Source organism: Perna viridis, chromosome 8 (assembly GCF_037379345.1).
Source record: "Perna viridis isolate PV_CMFRI_1.1 ecotype Kerala chromosome 8, ASM3737934v1, whole genome shotgun sequence".
NCBI classification, from domain to species: Eukaryota; Metazoa; Mollusca; class Bivalvia; order Mytilida; family Mytilidae; genus Perna; species Perna viridis.
The window spans coordinates 290,141-310,860 of record NC_142452.1 but is presented as its reverse complement, the minus strand read 5'-3'; the positions used below and the strand labels follow the sequence as shown (position 1 = coordinate 310,860).

Here is a 20,720-nt window from a genome sequence, read left to right as displayed (position 1 = left end):
GTGGAAAAACAGAGAAAAGGCGTCAAAATTAATATCCTATAAATGAACCTGGTCCGAACTCCCAGTTTTTTTATCGAGCCTGGGCTGCTCAATAATTCTTTAAATTTATATATGTTATGTTTATGACTATTTTTGTATTTTTTTTTGTGCTTTGTCTTTACTGTTGATAAGTAGCTCTTCGTTCTAATTTCCTAAAAAAAAACGAACATTGTTGTGCGCTCAGTTATTGAATAACAGAAAAAAAGATATGTCAAACTTTTATCTATCTGCTTAAAAAGAACTTAAAATATTGATCATGTAAAAAAAAAAAGTTACTTTGGATAGTACTCATGCTTTTCTGTTGTACCAGCAATTCGGAAACAGAACAGGTTGTCCGGCAATCGATTTCGTATTTTACGATTTTGATATAATTAGTAGTCAAAATATGTGAAAATTTGCAACTTCAAACTTATTTTACAAAGCTCGTGTTGCAGATCGAATCGAGAATGTTGTGTTTATTTTATTTGTTATCCAGTACAGAATATTTAGATATACACAATAATATTCTACGGTATCTTATTATTTCTTAATAATTTAAAATGCACTGTATTGCGACCAATTTTATGGGAATTTTTCTTCAGTGATTAAGTTTGTCCGAAAAAAGTTCTTTTTTTCATTTTTAAAATTCTATACATGTGGTCTTTACATAATACTTGTTTTTTATGCCTGCAGTGAACGATTTTACTCAAATAGCTTATCAAAATGTATTAGGGTCGATTGATCTTTGACCCCTCCCTTAATTAATGCAAAATTGCAGAAAACTTTATCACATTTCAGTTAGAAAAGAATGATATTCAAAAACTACATTAATTAATCTTTCCTTTGACATATAATATAGCCGTATACCCTCTAGGCCTATTGAATTTCGACAAAGCTTTAGTCGTCCGCTGCACTACAGTTAAAATAAGTCATCGAGTAACTGAAAAGAAAGATTATGAATACAAATGTAAGAGTAATCAAGGGAACCAAGGTTATTCAAATGGTAAGACATTTGGACAAAGTATCACATATGTATATCAAAATAAAAATATTCTCTCCTTAAGTATACAACTTTATTTTCTTCTCTGATTTGAAGGAAGAGACTTACATATAAATAGGAAAACAGACGAATGAAGAAAAGACTAGACTTTTAAATAGGAAAGTAGGCCCTTACAATACTCAGGCAAATAAATCTTACAGTTTTTTTCCAGAAATATATAATTGGGCCCTTCCTTGGTAAAATATCACTATTCAGATGTTGTTACATGTCCTATAGAAATGCTAAACGTTAAAAAATAAAACTGTTTAAATGTCTGCGAGATAATATTCATACTCATATTCTGTAACTCAAAACATCTGTCAAAGACATTAGGCATATCTAGGATTGTCGATCAAAAGTACACGATTTAGATAAGATGAGTCATCAAGTAATTCGACAGAAAAGTCATAAATACAAATTGAAGACACATCGACGAAGTAACACATTTGTAAATTCCTATAACAGATAGTCTCATGTGCAGTGTAAAACATTACCCGTTCTCTCATTTCCAGAGAATTTGTTGATTTACAGAAAATTATAGCAACAAATGAACCCTTGATCAAACAAATATTGGGGGAAAATACACGATTTAGTTAAAATAAGTCATCAGAAAAGTAAGACATATCAACGAAGTAAAACATTTGTAAATTGTTGTATCAGATAGTGTGTCCTGAAGTATAAAAAAAACTACCCCCCTTCCTTCATTTGCAGAGAATTGGTCGATTTACACCATGGGGGACAGAAAGAGACAACAATAGAATGAAGAACAAACTAGAATTTTGAAAAGGTAAGTAGTTTTTTCAACACTCAGGGAAACAAATATTATAGTCTTTAAAAATATGTATATTTTGACATTTCATTGTAAATTATCAATATTTAAATGTTGTTAAATGTGCTGTAAAAATGCTAAACGTGAAACTATATGAATGTCTGTGAGATGGTTTACATGATCATATTCTATAACTCAAAACATCTATCAAAGGCATGATACATATTTAGTATTGTCGGACACATTAAGTATACAACTTAACCCACTTTTCTAATCTGCAGTGAATTGGTCGACTTAGATCCAACGGGACAGAAAAGGATAACATTAGAAGGGAAGAACAGACTGGAATTTTGAATAGGTTAGTAGTTTTACAACACTCAGGCAAACACAAATTATAGTTTTTTACAAAAATATTTATTTTATTTACCTTTTCCTGCAAAAATGTCACTGTTCAAATGTTGTTACATATGCTGTAGAAATGCTAGACGAGAAACTGATTGAATGTCTGCGGTAAAATTTGAATGATTATATTCTATAACTCAAAACATCTGTCAAAGACAAAAGGCATATCTAGGATTGCTGAATATATATTTATATACAATCTAACACAATCTGTATTTATGAGATTACGAATGATACCTCATGTGAACAATATGAGGTGACATTCGTAATCTAAAAAATCAGAATACACAAACGTGTCATTTTTCAAATATTTTTCATATTGTTAGGGCTATTGAATTTGAATTTGGTCTTCTTTTGTTACATATCATAGTGAAAGGATCAAGCCTGATATAACGAGGATAGGTATGGTGATATGTCAAAGTGGACAACAAAGCCATCGGGATGAAAATGACAGTCAAAGGCCACCCATTGGTCTTCAATAACCAACGAGGAAACTCGCACACCACAGGGCAGGCTGCAGTTGGCCCCACAAGATCAATATATATACATAGGTACAGCGAAAGAGTTGCCCCTCTATGCTGAAGTAACATAAAAACTAAATTAAAGAAACAAGAAATACTGAGGTAAGACATTCCTGACTTAGGACAGACGCAAACAATGCAGCGGGGTTAAAGTATTTTGGCGTGATTACAACCCTACCCATTAAAAGTTTTGCCACTGTGAAAAATATTAAACAATTAAACACACCTGAAAATCAGTCTTAAAAGATCTGAGTCCTTGGCTACAACGGAAATAAACTGAATATAAATTTCACAAATGTACAAACTATTTTTAATGAGCAGTTATTGAAATGTCAGCTCCAGACCAGTTTAAATCTTCAAAAAGTTATGTCTCCATCGTATGTTGAATAAATCCCAATTCTTTCCATGCGGGGTTAAGAACCACAGTTAATCAAAAGTGAAACAATGAGGACACAACCTATATCATCCCAAAACACTGCTTTTAAATTTAGTGTTTTAATGTCTATTTAAGGCACCCATTAGCGAAGCAATGTTAATACCACTTAAATACTACCAACTAACGATTTGACAATATCATGACTACATCTGTTACGAATGAGCCTATTCAATGGTTTAGTTAACTTATTGGGTAAATATCTAAGTATGTCATGTCTCAAAGTTCTGTCAAAATGCCAAAATGCTATTTAGATCAATTCTTAATGAATGGATCAATTTCAGGTGTTACACTGTCCTTATATATGATAATAATGAAGGAGAACAATATATTTTTGATACAGAATAATTTTGTCTGTTTTAAAGGAGAACTATTATGAACTTATTTATTTCAAGACGTCAAATTGAAAGTTTATATAAAATTGACTGCAGGTTATTTTAATGATGCCCACAGTCAAGGGGAGGTAACGCCAACATTATTTGTGCTGATAATGTTTAAGAGGTCATAAAAAGGTTATAAAAATTTCCCTAATTTATTCTAAGCAATCAAGGTAATCATATTCAGATAAATTGAAGGATTTTATTCCTATTGTTTTTCACAGGAATATCGCTGAAAACGAATGTTTAACAAATGTATGATATAATTTATGTTTAGAAAAAGAATCTCTATTATTTAAATGAAGAAAGTGTATCTTAAAAACATGATTTAGATATTATCATTATGCAGACTAAAACTGAATGATATGGTCATTTTTTATTGTAAAGTTATTTATGAAAAATTGCTAAAATGGATCTTTGAAAAGAAATATTGTGAAAAAAGTACATGATTTAGATAAGATGAGTCATCAAATAATTCGACAGATAGTCTCATGTGCAGTGTAAAACATTACCCGTTCTCTCATTTCCAGAGAATTTGTTGATTTACAGAAAATTATAGCAACAAATGAATCCTTGATCAAAAAAATATTGGGGGAAATACATGATTTCGATTTAGTTAAAATGAGTCATAAGAAATGTAAGACATGTCAACGAAGTAAAACATTTGTAAATTCCTGTATCAGATAATGTGTCCTGAAATACGAAAAAAAAACTATCCCTCTTCCTTCAGTTGCAGAGAATTGGTCGATTAACATCATATAGGACAGAAATAGACAACAATATAATGAAGAACAAACTAGAATTTTGAAAAGGTAAGTATAACTTGGTTCCCTTGATTACTTTTACTTGAAACATACGACTCCTTGAATTGTTAAGTACAATTGAAATTAGTTTTGTTTATTTGAGGTATCATTCGTAATCTAATAAATACAGATTGGGCTGCATTGTACATAAACATTTCTTCGGCAATACTAAAGATGCCTTATGCCTTTGACAGATGTTTTGAGTAATATAATATGGTTATGTATATTATCTCGTAGGCATTCAAATAGCTCCACGTTTAGCATCTCTACACCAAATGTAAGAACATCTGAATAGTGATAATTTTGCAAGGTAATGTCAAAAATTATATCGTATTGTAAAAAAATAGTTTGTTTGCCTGAATGTTTTAAAAACAACTAACCTATTTAAAATTGTAGTTTTTTCTTCTTTCTATTGTTATCTTTTTCTGGCGACTTCAACTTTTGGCAGATTGAGTGAAGAAGTGTCCTCTAAATAGCCTCAATTCAAATATTTGACAGATTTTCTCTTTTTTTTCTTTATTTCCATTGCATTGCATGTTTTTGAAGTAGAAAACACCAGCTAGTCAGCTTTCCATATGATTTAAGACGGAAATATGTGTTTTAATACATGACACTGCAGTATTAGAGCATTTTCACATAGTGCAGGGGTACTTATATAAAAACTCATTTTTAGAAGCTAAAAAAGAATGAATCAACCCAAACTTACTTCCTGAGTGCTATAGACACATTAAATGTACTTTGAAAACAACCAGAGGCAGTGTTTTAGAGTAAACTATCAGATGGGGTAATTAAAATCAAGCTAGGACCAGAGTTGTAAAACTGCGGGTTTTGGTAAATATGCCATTTATACTCAAAATGAGACAATAATTAGCTCATTTGCTCAACTTTACCCTGATGCCATAAGCAATTATGAGTTTTACATTGAAAATCACATAGAAACCCATTTTTGGACTAATATACAAAAAATGAGAAAAGAAATAGGGTTTTTTGCCACATTTCATGTTTATTCCATGAATTCAGAGAAACAAATCCTCAAAACATATAAAAGTAGAACGTTTTACAAAAATGTGACCTCTCTTATATTAGATCGGCTTATTATGAAACTCAAGTAAACGCTTCATCTATGAAAAGCCTATTCATTTCTAAGTCTAACTGCAAAGTTATACAGAGATTTGTTGAAAAATAAATGATTGATGGCAAATTTTATATCAATGGTATATTTGGCAACTTCAACTTTTGGCAGTTTGAGTGAAGAAGTGTCCTCTAAATAGCCTCAATTCAAATATTTGACAGATTTTCACTTTTTTTTCTTTATTTCCATTGCATTGCATGTTTCTGAAGTAGAAAACGTCAGCCAGTCAGATTTCATTCCTGATTTAAGACGGAAATATGTGTTTTAATACATGACACTGCAGTATTAGAGCATTTTCACATAGTGCAGGGGTACTTATATAAAAACTCATTTTTAGAAGCTAAAAAAGAATGAATTTACCCAAACTGACTTCCAAAGTGCTATAGACACATTAAATGTACTTTGAAAACAACCAGAGGCAGTGTTTTAGAGTAAACTATCAGATGGGGTAATTAAAATCAAGCCAGGACCAGGGTTGTAAAACTGCGGATTTTGGTAAATATGCCATTTATACTAAGATTTTACCCCTACAGCCACAAAATAGTGAAAAGATATTTTAAAATGCATGTTTTGATGCTTATGTGGTTTATATGAACTCATCTGAATGTTTCCTGTTCATATCAAGTCAGGTTTTTTCTGCTTTTAGGCTTTTTAGTGTATGACCGGCTCCAACAAAAGTGTTTTTCGTCAACTCAGTAAGGGTTTAAGTAGCACATTTATTCAAAATATATGTAAAAGAATGGGAAATCATGGTTGTTTGTACAGTTTTCAGACATTTCCCTCCCATAATCCAGAATTTCAAAAATGGGTTTCTAAGGGATTTTCAATGTAAAACTCATAATTGCTTATGGCATCAGGGTAAAGTTTGGCAAATGAGCTAATTATTGTCTCATTTTGAGTTTTTTGCTCACACAGTGTCATAATAACAGCCAATAAACACTATTGATAAGCAGTGGACAGGGTAAAGGTAAAAATTTTAACATTGAGAATCTGTTTTTGACCTGCGGCAAAGGTCATATGGCAAAATTACAGTGTTTACAGGATTATGGGAGGGAAATGTCTGAAAACTGTATAAACAACCATGATTTCCCATTCTTTGACATATATTTTGAATAAATGTGCTACTTAAACCCTTACTGAGTTGATGAAAAACAATTATTTTGGAGCCGGTCATACACTAAAAAGCCTAAAAGCAGAAAAAACCTGACTTGATATGAAAAGGAAACATTCAGATGAATTCATAACATGCATTTTAAAATATCTTTTCACTATTTAGTTGCTGTAGGAGTAAAATCTTAGTATAAATGGCATATTTACCAAAACTGACAGTTTCACAACCCTGGTCCTGACTTGAGTTTAATTACCCCATCTGATAGTTTACTCTAAAACACTGTCTCTGGTTGTTTTCAAAGTACATTTAATGTGTCTATAGCACTTTGGAAGTCAGTTTGGGTTGATTTATTCTTTTTTAGCTTCTAAATATGAGTTTTTATATAAGTACCCCTGCACTATGTGAAAATGCTCTAATACTGCAGTGTCATGTATTAAAACACATATTTCCGTCTTAAATCAGGAATGAAATCTGACTGGCTGACGTTTTCTTCTTCAGAAACATGCAATGCAATGGAAATAAAGAAAAAAAAAGTGAAAATCTGTCAAATATATGAATTGAGGCTATTTAGAGGACACTTCTTCACTCAATCTGCCAAAAATTGAAGTTGCCAAATATACCATTGATATAAAATTTGCCATCAATCATTTATTTTTCAACAAATCTCTGTATAACTTTGCAGTTAGACTTAGAAATGAATAGGCTTTTCATAGATGAAGCCTTTACTTGAGTTTCATAATAAGCCGATCTAATATAAGAGAGGTCACATTTTTGTAAAACGTTCTACTTTTATATGTTTTGAGGATTTGTTTCTCTGAATTCATGGAATAAACATGAAATGTGGCAAAAAACCCTATTTCTTTTCTCATTTTTTTGTATATTAGTCCAAAAATGGGTTTCTATGTGATTTTCAATGTAAAACTCATAATTGCTTATGGCATCAGGGTAAAGTTGAGCAAATGAGCTAATTATTGTCTCATTTTGAGTTTTTTGCTCACACAGTGTCATAATAACAGCAAATAAACACTATTGACAAGCAGTGGACAGGGTAAAGGTAAAAATTTTAACATTAAGAATCTGTTTCTAACCTACAGCAAAGGTCATTTGGCAAAATTACAGTGTTAGTCAATTGTCTCAAGCTCTTGGAATATTCCCTTGCACTGCATTGGTATGAAATTCTGGATTATGGGAGGGAAATGTCTGAAAAGTGTACAAACAACCATGATTTCCCATTCTTTTACATATATTTTGAATAAATGTGCCACTTAAACCCTTACTGAGTTGACGAAAAACACTTATTTTGGAGCCGGTCATACACTAAAAAGCCTAAAAGCAGAAAAAACCTGACTTGATATGAAAAGGAAACATTCAGATGAGTTCATATGTACCACATAAGCATCAAAACATGCATTTTAAAATATCTTTTCACTATTTTGTAGCTGTAGGGGTAAAATCTTAGTATAAATGGCATATTTACCAAAACCCGAAGTTTTACAACCCTGGTCCTGGCTTGATTTTAATTACCCCATCTGATAGTTTATTCTAAAACACTGCCTCTGGTTGTTTTCAAAGCACATGTAATGTGTCTACAGCACTCTGGAAGTCAGTTTGGGTTGATTTATTCTTTTTTAGCTTCTAAAAATGAGTTTATATATAAGTACCCCTGCACTATGTGAAAATGCTCTAATACTGCAGTGTCATGTATTAAAACACATATTTCCGTCTTAAATCAGGAATGAAATCTGACTGGCTGACGTTTTCTACTTCAGAAACATGCAATGCAATGGAAATAAGGAAAAAAAAGTGAAAATCTGTCAAATATATGAATTGAGGCTATTTAGAGGACACTTCTTCACTCAATCTGCCAAAAGGTGAAGTCACCAAATATACCATTGATATAAAATTTGCCATCAATCATTTATTTTTCAACAAATCTCTGTATAACTTTGCAGTTAGACTTAGAAATGAGTAGGCTTTTCATAGATGAAGCCTTTACTTGAGTTTCATAATAAGCCGATCCAATATAAGAGAGGTCACATTTTTGTAAACATTCTACTTTTATATGTTTTGAGGATTTATTTCTCTGAATTCATGGAATGAACATGAAATGTGGCAAAAAACCCTATTTCTTTTCTCATTTTTTTGCATTTTAGTCCAAAAATGGGTTTCTATGGGATTTTCAATGTAAAACTCATAATTGCTTATGGCATCAAGGTAAAGTTGGGCAAATGAGCTAATTATTGTCTCATTTTGAGTTTTTTGCTCACACAGTGTCATAATAACAGGAAATAAACACTATTGATAAGCAGTGGACAGGGTAAAGGTAAAAAATTTAACATTTAGAATCTGTTTTTAACCTGCAGCAGAGGTCATTTGGCAAAATTACAGTGTTAGTCAATTGTCTCAAGCTCTTGGAATACTCCCTTGCACTGCATTGGTATGAAATTCTGGATTATGGGAGGGAAATGTGTGAAAACTATAAAAACAGCCATGATTTCCCATTCCTTTACATATATTTTGAATAAATGTGCCACTTAAACCCCTACTGAGTTGACGAAAAACACTTATGTTGGAGCTGGTCATACAATAAAAAGCCTAAAAGCAGAAAAAACCTAACTTGATATGAAAAGGAAACATCCAGATGATTTTTGTAAAACATGCTATTTTTATATGTTTTTGGGGATTATTTCTCCGAATTCATGGAATAAACATGCAATGTGGCAAAGAACCCTATTTCTTTTCTCATTTTATTGCATTTTAGTCCAAAAATGGGTTTCTATGGGATTTTCAAGGTAAAACTCATAATTGCTTATGGCATCAGGATAAAGTTGAGCAAATGAGCTAATTATTGTCTCATTTTGAGTTTTTTGCTCACACAGTGTCATAATAACAGCAAATAAACACTATTGATAAGCAGTGGACAGGGTAAAGGTAAAAATTTTAACATTTAGAATCTGTTTCTAACCTGCAGCAGAGGTCATTTGGCAAAATTACAGTGTTAGTCAATTGTCTCAAGCTCTTGGAATATTCCCTTGCACTGCATTGGTATGAAATTCTGGATTATGGGAGGGAAATGTCTGAAAACTGTACAAACAGACATGATTTCCCATTCCTTTACATATATTTTGAATAAATGTGCCACTTAAACCCCTACTGAGTTGACGAAAAACACTTATTTTGGAGCCTGTCATACACTAAAAAGCCTAAAAGCAGAAAAAACCTGACTTGATATGAAAAGGAAACATTCAGATGAGTTCATATGTACCACATAAGCATCAAAACATGCATTTTAAAATATCTTTTCACTATTTTGTGGCTGTAGGTGTAAAATCTTAGTATAAATGGCATATTTACCAAAACCCGCAGTTTTACAACCCTGGTCCTGGCTTGATTTTAATTACCCCATCTGATAGTTTACTCTAAAACACTGCCTCTGGTTGTTTTTAAAGTACATTTAATGTATCTATAGCACTTTGGAAGTCAGCTTGGGTTGATTTATTCTTTTTTATCTTCTAAAAATGAGTTTTTATATAAGTACCCATGCACTATGTGAAAATGCTCTAATACTGCAGTGTCATGTATTAAAACACATATTTCCATCTTAAATCAGGAATGAAATCTGACTGGCTGACGTTTTCTACTTCAGAAACATGCAATGCAATGGAAATAAAGAAAAAAAAAGTGAAAATCTGTCAAATATATGAATTGAGGCTATTTAGAGGACACTTCTTCATTCAATCTGCCAAAAGTTGAAGTCGCCACATATACCATTGATATAAAATTTGCCACCAATCATTTATTTTTCAACATATCTCTGTATAACTTGCAGTTAGACTTAGAAATGAATAGGCTTTTCACAGATGAAGCCTTTACTTGAGTTTCAAAATAAGCCGATCTAATATAAGAGAGGTCACATTTTTGTAAAACATGTTTTTTTTTATACGTTTTGGGGGTACATATCTCTGAATTCATGGAATAAACATGCAATGTGGTAGAAAACCCTATTTCTTTTCTCATTTTTTGCATTTTAGTCCAAAAATGGGTTTCTGTGGGATTTTCAATGTAAAACTCATAATTGCTTATGGCATCAGGGTAAAGTTGAGCAAATGAGCTAATTATTGTCTCATTTTGAGTTTTTTGCTCACACAGTGTCATAATAACAGCAAATAAACACTATTGATAAGCAGTGGACAGGGTAAAGGTAAAAATTTTAACATTTAGAATTTGTTTTTAACCTGCAGCAGAGGTCATTTGGCAAAATTACAGTGTTAGTCAATTGTCTCAAGCTCTTGGAATACTCCCATGCACTGCATTGGTATGAAATTCTGGATTATGGGAGGGAAATGTCTGAAAACTGTACAAACAGACATGATTTCCCATTCCTTTACATATATTTTGAATAAATGTGCCACTGAAACCCCTACTGAGTTGATGAAAAACACTTATTTTGGAGCCGGGCGTACACTAAAAAGCCTAAAAGCAGAAAAAACCTGACTTGATATGAAAAGGAAACATTCAGATGAGTTCATATGTACCACATAAGCATCAAAACATGCATTTTAAAATATCTTTTCACTATTTTGTGGCTGTAGGGGTAAAATCTTAGTATAAATGGCATATTTACCAAAACCCGAAGTTTTACAACCCTGGTCCTGGCTTGATTTTAATTACCCCATCTGATAGTTTACTCTAAAACACTGCCTCTGGTTGTTTTCAAAGTACATTTAATGTGTCTATAGCACTTTGGAAGTCAGTTTGGGTTGATTTATTCTTTTTTATCTTCTAAAAATGAGTTTTTATATAAGTACCCCTGCACTATGTAAAAATGCTCTAATACTGCAGTGTCATGTATTAAAACACATATTTCCGTCTTAAATCAGATTGAATGCTGACTAGCTGGTGTTTTCTACTTCAGAAACATGGAATGCATGGAAATAAAGAAAAAAAAAAAAAGAGAAAATCTGTCAAATATTTGAATTGAGGCTATTTAGAGGATACTTCTTCACTCAATCTGCCAAAAGTTGAAGTCACCACATATACCATTGATATAAAATTTGCCATCAATCATTTATTTTTCAACAAATCTCTGTATAACTTTGCAGTTAGACTTAGAAATGAATAGGCTTTTCACAGATGAAGCCTTTACTTGAGTTTCAAAATAAGCCGATCTAATATAAGAGAGGTCACATTTTTGTAAAACATGCTATTTTTATATGTTTTGGGGGTTTATTTCTCTGAATTCATGGAATAAACATGCAATGTGGCAAAAAACCCTATTTCTTTTCTCATTTTTTTGTATTTTAGTCCAAAAATGGGTTTCTATGTGATTTTCAATGTAAAACTCATAATTGCTTTATGGCATCAGGGTAAAATTGGGCAAATAAGCTAGTTATTGTCTCATATTGAGTTTTTTGCTCACACAGTGTCATAATAACAGCAAATAAACACTGTTGATAAGCAGTGGACAGGGTAAAGGTAAAAATTTTAACATTAAGAATCTGTTTCTAACCTGCAGCAAAGGTCATATGGCAAAATTACAGTGTTAGTCAATTGTCTCAAGCTCTGGGAATACTCCCATGCACTGCATTGGTATGAAATTCTGGATTATGGGAGGGAAATGTCTGAAAACTGTAAAAACAGCAAGGATTTCCCATTCCTTTACATATATTTGAATAAATGTGCCACTTAAACCCCTACTGAGTTGACGAAAAACACTTATTTTGGAGCCAGTCATACACTAAAAAGCCTAAAAGCAGAAAAAACCAGACTTGATATGAAAAGGAAACATTCAGATGAGTTCATATGTACCACATAAGCATCAAAACATGCATTTTAAAATATCTTTTCACTATTTTGTGGCTGTAGGGGTAAAATCTTAGTATAAATGGCATATTTACCAAAATCTGCAGTTTTACAACCCTGGTCCTGGCTTGATTTTAATTACCCCATCTGATAGTTTACTCTAAAACACTGCCTCTGGTTGTTTTCAAAGTACATTTAATGTGTCTATAGCACTTTGGAGGTCAGTTTGGGTAAATTCATTCTTTTTTAGCTTCTAAATATGAGTTTTTATATAAGTACCCCTGCACTATGTGAAAATGCTCTAATACTGCAGTGTCATGTATTAAAACACATATTTCCGTCTTAAATCAGGAATGAAATCTGACTGGCTGACGTTTTCTACTTCAGAAACATGCAATGCAATGGAAATAAAGAAAAAAAAAAGTGAAAATCTGTCAAATATATGAATTGAGGCTATTTAGAGGACACTTCTTCACTCAATCTGCCAAAAGTTGAAGTTGCCAAATATACCATTGATATAAAATTTGCCATCAATCATTTATTTTTCAACAAATCTCTGTATAACTTTGCAGTTAGACTTAGAAATGAATAGGCTTTTCATAGATGAAGCCTTTACTTGAGTTTCATAATAAGCCGATCTAATATAAGAGAGGTCACATTTTTGTAAAACGTTCTATTTTTATATGTTTTGAGGATTTGTTTCTCTGAATTCATGGAATAAACATGAAATGTGGCAAAAAACCCTATTTTTTTTCTCATTTTTTTGTATATTAGTCCAAAAATGGGTTTCTATGTGATTTTCAATGTAAAACTCATAATTGCTTATGGCATCAGGGTAAAGTTGAGCAAATGAGCTAATTATTGTCTCATTTTGAGTTTTTTGCTCACACAGTGTCATAATAACAGCAAATAAACACTATTGATAAGCAGTGGACAGGGTAAAGGTAAAAATTTTAACATTTATTATCTGTTTCTAACCTACAGCAAAGGTCATTTGGCAAAATTACAGTGTTAGTCAATTGTCTCAAGCTCTTGGAATATTCCCTTGCACTGCATTGGTATGAAATTCTGGATTATGGGAGGGAAATGTCTGAAAAGTGTACAAACAACCATGATTTCCCATTCTTTTACATATATTTTGAATAAATGTGCCACTTAAACCCCTACTGAGTTGACGAAAAACACTTATTTTGGAGCCTGTCATACACTAAAAAGCCTAAAAGCAGAAAAAACCTGACTTGATATGAAAAGGAAACATTCAGATGAGTTCATATGTACCACATAAGCATCAAAACATGCATTTTAAAATATCTTTTCACTATTTTGTGGCTGTAGGGGTAAAATCTTAGTATAAATGGCATATTTACCAAAACCCGAAGTTTTACAACCCTGGTCCTGGCTTGATTTTAATTACCCCATCTGATAGTTTATTCTAAAACACTGCCTCTGGTTGTTTTCAAAGCACATGTAATGTGTCTACAGCACTCTGGAAGTCAGTTTGGGTTGATTTATTCTTTTTTAGCTTCTAAAAATGAGTTTATATATAAGTACCCTTGCACTATGTGAAAATGCTCTAATACTGCAGTGTCATGTATTAAAACACATATTTCCGTCTTTAATCAGGAATGAAATCTGACTGGCTGACGTTTTCTACTTCAGAAACATGCAATGCAATGGAAATAAGGAAAAAAAAAAGAGAAAATCTGTCAAATATATGAATTGAGGCTATTTAGAGGAGACTTCTTCACTCAATCTGCCAAAAGGTGAAGTCACCAAATATACCACTGATATAAAATTTGCCATCAATCATTTATTTTTCAACAAATCTCTGTATAACTTTGCAGTTAGACTTAGAAATGAGTAGGCTTTTCATAGATGAAGCCTTTACTTGAGTTTCATAATAAGCCGATCCAATATAAGAGAGGTCACATTTTTGTAAACATTCTACTTTTATATGTTTTGAGGATTAATTTCTCTGAATTCATGGAATGAACATGAAATGTGGCAAAAAACCCTATTTCTTTTCTCATTTTTTTGCATTTTAGTCCAGAAATGGGTTTCTATGGGATTTTCAATGTAAAACTCATAATTGCTTATGGCATCAAGGTAAAGTTGGGCAAATGAGCTAATTATTGTCTCATTTTGAGTTTTTTGCTCACACAGTGTCATAATAACAGCAAATAAACACTATTGATAAGCAGTGGACAGGGTAAAGGTAAAAATTTTAACATTTAGAATCTGTTTCTAACCTGCAGCAGAGGTCATTTGGCAAAATTACAGTGTTAGTCAATTGTCTCAAGCTCTTGGAATACTCCCTTGCACTGCATTGGTATGAAATTCTGGATTATGGGAGGGAAATGTGTGAAAACTATAAAAACAGCCATGATTTCCCATTCCTTTACATATATTTTGAATAAATGTGCCACTTAAACCCCTACTGAGTTGACGAAAAACACTTATGTTGGAGCCGGTCATACAATAAAAAGCCTAAAAGCAGAAAAAACCTAACTTGATATGAAAAGGAAACATCCAGATGATTTTTGTAAAACATGCTATTTTTATATGTTTTTGGGGATTATTTCTCCGAATTCATGGAATAAACATGCAATGTGGCAAGGAACCCTATTTCTTTTCTCATTTTATTCCATTTTAGTCCAAAAATGGGTTTCTATGGGATTTTCAATGTAAAACTCATAATTGCTTATGGCATCAGGATAAAGTTGAGCAAATGAGCTAATTATTGTCTCATTTTGAGTTTTTTGCTCACACAGTGTCATAATAACAGCAAATAAACACTATTGATAAGCAGTGGACAGGGTAAAGGTAAAAATTTTAACATTTAGAATCTGTTTCTAACCTGCAGCAGAGGTCATTTGGCAAAATTACAGTGTTAGTCAATTGTCTCAAGCTCTTGGAATACTCCCATGCACTGCATTGGTATGAAATTCTGGATTATGGGAGGGAAATGTCTGAAAAGTGTACAAACAGACATGATTTCCCATTCCTTTACATATATTTTGAATAAATGTGCCACTTAAACCCCTACTGAGTTGACGAAAAACACTTATTTTGGAGCCTGTCATACACTAAAAAGCCTAAAAGCAGAAAAAACCAGACTTGATATGAAAAGGAAACATTCAGATGAGTTCATATGTACCACATAAGCATCAAAACATGCATTTTAAAATATCTTTTCACTATTTTGTGGCTGTAGGTGTAAAATCTTAGTATAAATGGCATATTTACCAAAACCCGCAGTTTTACAACCCTGGTCCTGGCTTGATTTTAATTACCCCATCTGATAGTTTACTCTAAAACACTGCCTCTGGTTGTTTTTAAAGTACATTTAATGTATCTATAGCACTCTGGAAGTCAGTTTGGGTTGATTTATTCTTTTTTATCTTCTAAAAATGAGTTTTTATATAAGTACCCTTGCACTATGTGAAAATGCTCTAATACTGCAGTGTCATGTATTAAAACACATATTTCCGTCTTAAATCAGGAATGAAATCTGACTGTCTGACGTTTTCTACTTCAGAAACATGCAATGCAATGGAAATAAAGAAAAAAAAAGTGAAAATCTGTCAAATATATGAATTGAGGCTATTTAGAGGACACTTCTTCATTCAATCTGCCAAAAGTTGAAGTCGCCACATATACCATTGATATAAAATTTGCCATCAATCATTTATTTTTCAACATATCTCTGTATAACTTGCAGTTAGACTTAGAAATGAATAGGCTTTTCACAGATGAAGCCTTTACTTGAGTTTCAAAATAAGCCGATCTAATATAAGAGAGGTCACATTTTTGTAAAACATGTTTTTTTTCATACGTTTTGGGGGTACATATCTCTGAATTCATGGAATAAACATGCAATGTGGTAAAAAACCCTATTTCTTTTCTCATTTTTTGCATTTTAGTCCAAAAATGGGTTTCTGTGGGATTTTCAATGTAAAACTCATAATTGCTTATGGCATCAGGGTAAAGTTGAGCAAATGAGCTAATTATTGTCTCATTTTGAGTTTTTTGCTCACACAGTGTCATAATAACAGCAAATAAACACTATTGATAAGCAGTGGACAGGGTAAAGGTAAAAATTTTAACATTTAGAATTTGTTTTTAACCTGCAGCAGAGGTCATTTGGCAAAATTACAGTGTTAGTCAATTGTCTCAAGCTCTTGGAATACTCCCATGCACTGCATTGGTATGAAATTCTGGATTATGGGAGGGAAATGTCTGAAAACTGTACAAACAGACATGATTTCCCATTCCTTTACATATATTTTGAATAAATGTGCCACTGAAACCCCTACTGAGTTGATGAAAAACACTTATTTTGGAGCCGGGCGTACACTAAAAAGCCTAAAAGCAGAAAAAACCTAACTTGATATGAAAAGGAAACATCCAGATGATTTTTGTAAAACATGCTATTTTTATATGTTTTTGGGGATAATTTCTCCGAATTCATGGAATAAACATGCAATGTGGCAAAGAACCCTATTTCTTTTCTCATTTTATTGCATTTTAGTCCAAAAATGGGTTTCTATGGGATTTTCAATGTAAAACTCATAATTGCTTATGGCATCAGGATAAAGTTGAGCAAATGAGCTAATTATTGTCTCATTTTGAGTTTTTTGCTCACACAGTGTCATAATAACAGCAAATAAACACTATTGATAAGCAGTGGACAGGGTAAAGGTAAAAATTTAACATTTAGAATCTGTTTCTAACCTGCAGCAGAGGTCATTTGGCAAAATTACAGTGTTAGTCAATTGTCTCAAGCTCTTGGAATACTCCCATGCACTGCATTGGTATGAAATTCTGGATTATGGGAGGGAAATGTCTGAAAACTGTACAAACAGACATGATTTCCCATTCCTTTACATATATTTTGAATAAATGTGCCACTGAAACCCCTACTGAGTTGATGAAAAACACTTATTTTGGAGCCGGGCGTACACTAAAAAGCCTAAAAGCAGAAAAAACCTGACTTGATATGAAAAGGAAGCATTCAGATGAATTCATAACATGCATTTTAAAATATCTTTTCACTATTTAGTGGCTGTAGGGGTAAAATTTTAGTATAAATGGCATATTTACCAAAACCCGCAGTTTCACAACCCTGGTCCTGGCTTGATTTTAATTACCCCATCTGATAGTTTACTCTAAAACACTGCCTCTGGTTGTTTTCAAAGTACATTTAATGTGTCTATAGCACTTTGGAAGTCAGTTTGTGTTGATTTATTCTTTTTATCTCCTAAAAATGAGTTTTTATATAAGTACCCCTGCACAATGTGAAAATGCTCTAATACTGCAGTGTCATGTATTAAAACACATATTTCCGTCTTAAATCAGATTGAATGCTGACTAGCTGGTGTTTTCTACTTCAGAAACATGGAATGCATGGAAATAAAGAAAAAAAAAAAAGAGAAAATCTGTCAAATATTTGAATTGAGGCTATTTACAGGACACTTCTTCACTCAATCTGCAAAAAGTTGAAGTCGCCACATATACCATTGATATAAAATTTGCCATCAATCATTTATTTTTCAACACATCTCTGTAGAACTTTGCAGTTAGAGTTAGAAATGAATAGGCTTTTCACAGATGGAACCTTTACTTGAGTTTCAAAATAAGCCGATCTAATATAAGAGAGGTCACATTTTTGTAAAACATGCTATTTTTATATTTTTTGTGGTAAATTTCTCCGAATTCATGGAATAAACATGCAATGTGGTAAAAAACCCTATTTCTTTTCTCATTTTTTTTTGCATTTTAGTCCAAAAATGGTGTCTATTGGATTTTCAATGTAAAACTCATAATTGCTTATGGCATCACGGTAAAGTTGAGCAAATGAGCTAATTATTGTCTCATTTTGAGTTTTTTTGCACATACACAGTGTCATAATAACAGCAAATAAACACTATTGATAAGCAGTGGACAGGGTAAAGGTAAACATTTTAACATTAAGAATTAGTTTTTAACCTGCGGCAGAGGTCATTTGGCAGAATAATAATGTTAGTCAATTGTCTCAAGCTCTAGGAATACCCCCTTGCACTGCATTGGTATGAAATTCTGGATTATGGGAGGGAAATGTGTGAAAACTGTAAAAACAGCCATGATTTCCCATTCCTTTACATATATTTTGAATAAATGTGCCAATTAAACCCCTACTGAGTTGACGAGAAACACTTTTTTTTGAGCCAGTCATACACTAAAAAGCCTAAAATCAGAAAAAAAACCTGACTTGATATAAACAGGAAACATTCAGATGAGTTCATATGTACCACATAAGCATCAAAACATGCATTTTAAAATATCTTTTCACTATTTTGTGGCTGTAGGGGTAAAATATTACTATAAATGTCATACCAAAACCTGCAGTTTCACAACTCTGGTCCTGGCTTGATTTTAATTACCCCATCAGATAGTTTACTCTAAAACACTGCCTCTGGTTGTTTTAATAGTACATTTAATGTGTCTATAGCACTTAGGAAGTAAGTTTGGGTTGATTCATTCTTTTTTAGCTTCTAAAAATGAGTTATTATATAAGTACCCCTGCACTATGTGAAAATGCTCTAATACTGCAGTGTCATGTATTAAAACACATATTTCTGTCTTATGGAAAGCTGACTACCTGGTATTTTCTACTTCAGAAACATGCAATGCAATGGAAAGAAAGAAAAACAAATGAGAAAATCTGTCAAATATTTGAATTGAGGCTATTTAGAGGACACTTCTTCACTCAATATGGAAAAAGTTGAAGTCGCCACATAGACCATTGATATAAAATTTGTCACAAATCATTTATTTTTCAACAAATCTCTGTAAAACTTTGCAGTTGGCCTTAGAAATGAATAGGCTTTTCACAGATGAAGCCTTTACTTGAGTTTCAAAATAAGCCGATCTAACATAAGAGAGGTCACATTTTTGTAAAACATGCTATTTTTATGTTTTGGGGGTTTATTTCTCCGAATTCATGGAATAAACATGCAATGTGGTAAAAAACCCCTATTTCTTTTCTCATTTTTTTTGCATTTTAGTCCAAAATGGGTTTCTATTGGATTTTCAATGTAAAACTCATAATTGCTTATGGCATCAGGGTAAAGTTGAGCAAATGAGCTAATTATTGTGTCATTTTGAGTTTTTTGCACACACACAGTGTTAGTCAATTGTCTCAACCTTTTGGAATACTCTCTTGCACTGCATTGGTATGAAATTCTGGATTATGGGAGGGAAATGTCTGAAAACTGTAAAAACAACCATGATTTCCCATTCTTTTACATATATTTTGAATATATGTGCCACTTAAACTGAGTTGACGAAAAACACTTATTTTTTGGAGCCGGTCATACACTAAAAAGTCTAAAGTTATATTTTTTATATAGCCTTGCTGGCCGAGTGGTCTAGGACTTGGTGCAGGCAGTGTTGCCATAGATGTCAGGGCTGTAGGAATTCGAGGCCCGATGAGCGAAGGACCAATCAGTTGCATCGCAAATTTGACAGTTCTAACATCGTTGGGAATTTTTCAGACCTCTCTCTCTCTCTCTCTCTCTCTCTCTCTCTCTCTCTCTCTCTCTCTCTCCACATATATACATTCGCAGCAATTTTGAATGATCTAGCCTGAACGCATCTTAAGCGAGTTTTATCACGGACTACTATATCTTTTAATAAGAAAGGAAAATATAAATCAAGCACAAGTACATGAACTCATTTCTCCCTTAAAGCTTCTGAAAACCAAGTAATTATAATAAAATCTTCATTATTCAATTGACTTCTACGGCTCTATCTAAAAAGGGAAAATACATATCAAAACTAAGGGAGATAAATCTATGATTGACCATAATTGATAGTGCAGCATTAAACAATTTCTTAGCAATATATCTTAATAATGCTGCGGACGGCTAAGGATTTTTCGAATTTTAATGGGCCTAGAGGGTATACGGCTATAATAGAAATCAATGAAAAGATAAATTAATGTAGTCTCTGAATATCGTACTTATCAAAGTGAAAAACGTAGAGTTTTCTGATATTTTGCATTAGTAAGAGAAGGGGTCAAAGATCAGTCGACCCCTACACTTTGATAAGTAATTTAAATGAAATCGTTTATTGTAGGTATTGGGAAACGGGTATCATGAAAAGATCACTTATATAAAATTCAAAAGTATAGAAAATAAGATTTTTCCGACAAAAGTTGACTATTTTATTACAGAACAAAAATACCTCTAAAATTGGTTGAATTTTCAATGATTAAGAGATAATGAGGCACCGTAGAATATTAAAATGTATATCTAAATATTCTGTATTGAA

General features: G+C 32.4%; 1 long non-coding RNA gene across 22 annotated transcripts in view; it reads left to right on the top strand.

The window, feature by feature from the left end:
• The window catches only part of LOC148608718 (uncharacterized), a 97,650-nt gene that overhangs the window by 64,141 nt on the left and 12,789 nt on the right, over nt 1–20,720 (top strand). For 18 of the 22 annotated variants that reach the window (XR_015924658.1, XR_015924653.1, XR_015924660.1 and 15 more), the window contains 4 exons: nt 1,769–1,844; nt 2,108–2,184; nt 2,599–2,851; nt 4,290–4,371. This is a non-coding gene — a long non-coding RNA (uncharacterized LOC148608718). Of the gene's footprint in view, nt 1–432; nt 551–1,114; nt 1,255–1,768; nt 1,845–2,107; nt 2,185–2,598; nt 2,852–4,289; nt 4,372–20,720 lie in introns of those variants that run through there. The other 4 variants (XR_015924662.1, XR_015924663.1, XR_015924664.1 and 1 more) reach the window with 4 other exon arrangements.